The sequence below is a fragment of the Scardinius erythrophthalmus genome, assembly GCF_964197995.2.
Source record: "Scardinius erythrophthalmus genome assembly, chromosome: 9".
Classification (NCBI taxonomy): Eukaryota; Metazoa; Chordata; class Actinopteri; order Cypriniformes; family Leuciscidae; genus Scardinius; species Scardinius erythrophthalmus.
The window spans coordinates 8065002-8070710 of NC_138229.1; the positions used below are offsets into that span (position 1 = coordinate 8065002).

The 5709-nt window shown below is 33.8% G+C and overlaps 1 long non-coding RNA gene across 1 annotated transcript; it reads right to left on the minus strand.

The window, feature by feature from the left end:
- Positions 1-498: 498 nt before the first annotated feature.
- On the minus strand, positions 499-4814 carry LOC308695902. Its single transcript, XR_014030761.1, has 5 exons — positions 4772-4814; positions 2289-2361; positions 2044-2187; positions 1807-1909; positions 499-1281 (listed from the first exon to the last, which is right to left on the minus strand). It is a non-coding gene; the product is annotated as an uncharacterized lncRNA (long non-coding RNA).
- Between the last annotated feature and the right edge of the window lie 895 nt (positions 4815-5709).

Below are 5709 nucleotides of genomic sequence, written 5' to 3' on the forward strand. Positions count from 1 at the left end.
TCGGAGACAGGGTACACAGATGTGTTAAAATGGTAGAAAATTCAGCTATTCTGCTATTGTTCATAGCAGTAAAAAAAAAAAAAAAAAAAATCAGTGTCACTCAAGTCTTCACTGTGATTTGTTCTGGTGACTGGTTTGTAATGATCTACACTGTAAAAAAATTTAAGCCAGTACAACAAAAAAAATCTTAGTACTAATTTCCTTCAGCTTTTTTTTGTTTACTCAACTTTTGTAAATAACAGTTAGACTGACTGAAATTAAGTTGTAAGTCTTACAATTTTTTTTTTATTGGGTTAACTTAAGATTGTTAGTTTTCTGGAGAGGTGCAACTATTTTTTAACAAACCTTTTTAAGTTGAGCCAATTCAAAAAGATTTGTCTCAATGTCTGAAGTTGAGTGAACAAAAAAATCCTAAAGGAAATTGGTACTAAGTAATAATATGTTAAAGACTGGAAACTACAATAACTTTGCCCAAGTCAAAAACTGAAAACAGTGAGTCAATGTTAACACAAAACATTTATTCAGAAGCATGTTGAAGGCAAATAAAAATGTCATTTCAATTAGGCCCTAGCTGTCATCATGACAAGAATTTTTTTTTTATTCAAAGGAATATATTACCCCAAAATCATAATTATTTACTTTTTTCTGTCTCAAACTCATAGGACTTATTTTCTTCTGTGCAAGACACAAAGACATGCAGCTGTAATTTGTATTTTCTGAAGTAATACAGTTTTGGGAGAAACAATAAACTAACAATTCTTTTTAAATCTTGATATCCGATTGTATTCAGAAGACATGGATTAAATCATATGTGTTACATTTATATAAAACATGGTTTACATTTATATCTTTATGTTCTAGAGAAGAAATGAAGCCATAAAAAGACTATGCACTAAATAAGAGTACAAACTGGGACAAATAAATGCTCAATCTTACAATTATCCATATGGATTGCAGCTACTTGAACAAATTGTTTTTGAAGGACCGGACTCTTGCTGAGCACTTTAAGTCAAGACCAATAAACAATTTTTAATTTAGTCAAAAGTGTATTTTATGTATTTTAATTGTTTAGGACAGTTCACATTGAGGGCATAAATCAAGCCAAAGATGAGAGTAACAGCTGTGGCAAAGTTCTTGCACATTATCTAGCCCAATCTGCTCTTATAGTACTACAGAGAGGCACCTTATAATTGGGTTGGAGTGGAACAGTTGCAACATCATCTTCAATGATAGTTAAGATCCTCATCTTCTCCCCTTGTGAATGTCTTCTGGCTCTGTGTCCTGCAGTAGAAAATAAATTGACATAACTTTTTTTATTTTGAATTACGTTACACCACAGATTGACCCTAAACGTGCTCATGTACCTTCACTTGAAAAGTAAAGGTGGTCATGTTTTTAAGCTTGTTCAAATTCAGCCATAGAACTAAACCTGATAAACAGAATACATCTCCCAATTTCCTGCACCTGTGCTGTTAGATGCCATATCAGTATTAAAGGGATAGTTTACCCAAAAATGAAAATTAGCCCATGATTTACTCACCCTCAAGTCTGCCACTATATCACTGCCCTTATAAAGCTTGGAAGAGCCAGGAATCGTTTTAATATAACTCCAAATGTATTTGTCTGAAAGAAGAATGCCATATACACCTAATGACTTCAGGGTGAGTAAATCATGGGCTAATTTTCATTTTTGGGTGAACTATTCCTTTAATATAGTAACACGTGACACAACATCATGGGGATCTGGTGAACAGGTGAAATTATATCAAGTGTGAGTGTATATGCTGGTGACACACATCTTCTTACCAGGCAAGTCTTCAGGATGTTTCCTGACTTTTCCCTCATAAACAAAGGTAGAGCTCTGAGAGTTGTAGCCTTTCTTTGAGCAAGCACATTGCAGTTTCTGTGTCTGAAAGACAGAAAACAAATATGGAACAAGCTATGCATGTTATATCCAAAGAGAAGCATGGGAATTACCTTGAAAAGGAGATGGCAAAATTCAGCCTTTAAACAGAGAGATATGACCACATGCAAAATAATTACCTGATGATTAAGTTGGTCTAGGAGGATCTTCATCTCATCGGATACGCTCCACCACTTGTTTTGTACAATTAGATGTGTATTCATCTAACTAAGAGAAAAAGGTGCTCTTCTGATTAGTTTGTGTAAACCTACTCAGCACAGACCCTGAAAAAAAAAAAAAAAAAAAAAAAACATTGTTAAAACAGTAAATTAAGGGTAGGCCTACACGTTAATTCAGTTCTACTAACTAAAAATGATAAACTCACCTGATCTTTCAAAAACAAAGGCCACTGTTTTAGCACATCAGAGGTTCTTGTTGCTGTACTGATGTTCTTTAGTCTAAAAGGGACAAATACAACATAACAAAGATTCATATAAAAAAAAAAAACAGTTACAGTAGATTAATTTACATATAGTAAAAATACTACAGAAATGGAATAATCAAATGTGAAAAAAGATTAATTCATTTTTTCCTTAAAGGTACCGTATGTAGGATTGTGGACAAAACTGGTACTGCAATCACTTTAAAAATACTGTAGAGCCGTGTATCCCCTCCCCCTCCCCCCTGACTCGAGGTTGCCAGATAAGCTGCAGGATTCAGCAGAAACGTAGGCTGCTTCAATGAGCTTCCAATGGCAAGTGATGACGAGACGTACACAGTAAGTTTTTTTTTTCTGTTAATTGTGTTTATGCTTTATGAGAGATATTTTGATGAGTAATTACTTATTTTAAAAAATTACTAATTGTTGAGGTGCTGGGGCCATAATAGCTGAAGAGATAAGCGTTTTTGATTTGATATTTAATTTGATTTGATTTCTTTATTTTGAACATATAAATACAATTACAATTAAAAAAAAATCTGAGAAAAAAAAAAAGGATAATAGTAAAAGAAAACAAAAAAACATATAGACTTAAACAACAAAATAATACTTCCTTAATTTTCAATACGAAAAAAAAAACCTTGATTTACAAGTGCTAAAGTTTTTGTCATATTATAGGCTAAAAACAGAATAAACATTTGCCACAGAAATTATAACACGGGACAAATTCAATATCACCAATGGCTATCACAGGGTTGTTTTCAGTCCCATCAGAAAATATTGTTAGAGTAACTAAATTACATTAGCAATGGTCATACAGGTCAACTTGCAGCATGTGTAACTTAGTCCACGATATACGTGAAGAACGAATGACGAATATTTTTTTCTGAGGTAAAGTTAGGCTTGTCTCAATTACGTTTCAAATTGCCATAATGGTCGTGCTAATGTTTTCATCAGCGTCTCAGCATAATGACAGAGAAACGGGCTCCTATAATGCATTGCAAATGCATACGTCCATGTGAGCTAACGTTACGTTGCTTGAACACGCATAACTTTGTTCGACTGTCATGAATATATGAAATGTCCATTGACATCCAGTACAAGTTAGCCAAGCATAGATGAATCTTACCTGTCTAGGAGAAAATTAGCAACGTTGGTGTCTGTGTTCAAATTCTTCTCCGTTTTCAGCCGTCTCCATCTTTCAAAAGCATCTCCTATACAAATTCTGGTTTTATTTCGGACTTTGTCACAACGAATTTCTGAATTATAACGAGGTCTTTTTGATTTAGTAACGTTAGACATTTTTATCCGACTAGAGTTAGGGTAGGTTAGGTTAGAGCAAAGCTGGCAACCCGGATCCCGAAACACTATTGACTTCGTGATTGGTAGATCGGTGGAGGGAGGCGCTCAGGCCAAAACACAAAATGACAACATCAACATCAGTTGAGGGCTGCAAGTCCACTTTTTAAATGACAATATCCTAGCCATACTACTGTTGTCAGTGATATAAGTATTTGAAATGAACATGATTTCTTAATGTCTAGTGACACATCAGGGCAATTTTATGATTAATTGAAATATATTTCTTACATACAGCTCCTTTAAAAATACAAAAGTTATTAAAGAGCAGTGAGCGATTTTGTCTTTCGTTGATTAACAGGAAGGACACTGACAGCGGCAGATAATATATTTTCACTTTAAACATTATTTAATATACAAAGCAAACATGCGTATTTTTAACATAACATTTGTTTTGCATATATAGGCCTATATTTTTTCCCCTCTAAATTGTATTATATTGAATTATATTGCACTACTGTAGAATGCCTGAGCCTCAACCTAAGCATGTACAAATTGTCACTGACATTTGTATATAGGCCTATATAACAAATAAACTTTAAATTGAATTTAAATCGAATAGACTACTGTCACTTTAAGAGCTATTGCACAGATTTAATACTGAAACATCTGGATTTTACAACATTTGTTCACTTAAGACATAGCCGACTGTATTTACATGAATACTACACACACAGTGGGTTTTTTGAAATAATTGTGTGTATTTCACTATTAATTAGCAATAAGCCGTGAAAGATAACTGAATTCGCACTCACATTCTGTCTGAGATAAACAGCTCTCTTCTGTCTCAATCAGCGCAAGCACCAGATTTGAGTCTTTTTTTAACGACTTACTGCGCAAACGTTTTAAACTTCGTGCACGTTCTTGTCTTTTCTCATTCAAGCATGTTTCCTCGCTTTAACGTTAGTCTAGGTGTTAAGTAAGTTGGCCATGTGCTACGCGGATAATCTCTAACAATAGACACTTATCGTCTCCACAGAAAATATCTTTTAACATGATACTATATTTTACCAACATATGTCTGCAATAAATGTAGCTTATTTTCACTCATAAAGCAAAATAAAACTTACCTCAGAGATGAATCCAGTCCCTTCGATAGCGTGGTTGAAGGAGGAAACCCCGTGTAACGTACATAGAGACAGACTGCGCATGCGCGATGGTGGGAATCTAAACGTTCCAGCGCAGAAATCAAAACATTAAGTTTTCTCAACTTATTTTTTTGTGTTCATTGAACAAATAGTAGTAAACATGCAGTTAAATAGTTTTTATAAGTTAACTCAACATTGCGCTCAAACATTTGCCCACTCAACTTATAATCTTAAGGTGAGTAAACAATTTGCAAGTTGGATTTTTTACAGTGTAAGCTAATCATGTGACTGTGAGTTCTACTGTGTTAAGCACTTTATGGGCAAGTATATATGGTCTTTGACCTGAGCATCCTTAGTCTGCATTTCTCTGTTCATTCAATGTTGAAAATACCTAGTACATAAAATATTTCATATATTAATATAAATATTAAAATAAATATTAAATATTTTATGCCTTGAAAAAAACGTCTGTTCTGAATCTTTGAGCCACCTCATTTGGCCATATACTGCAACATAATATACTTATATGATATGTACGTCATATAGAACTTACAAGTTTGGGAATGGGTCAGCAAAAATTCTAAATACTTATCTTAACTTAAAAATAATAATGATTTATTTTGATTTAAAAAAAAAAGTATATATATAGATAAACTGACAAAATTACTTTTTAGAAATTACATTAAATGTAATAGTAGTTCATTCCATGGGTCCATGCTAACCATGAAACCTTAACGTCCTGGTAGTTGCCCATGCACCGTGTTTCTCCTCAGTCACTTCTGATTCTGTTTTGGTAAGGTAGCTGCCTATGTAGACAAAAGATAACGAGGCAGCTCACTTGGTTCTGGAACAGAAACATGGTTTCAGGAGCTGTGGGTATGTGTGGCTTATATTCTTCAATCTCTGAGTGACAGCTGTGC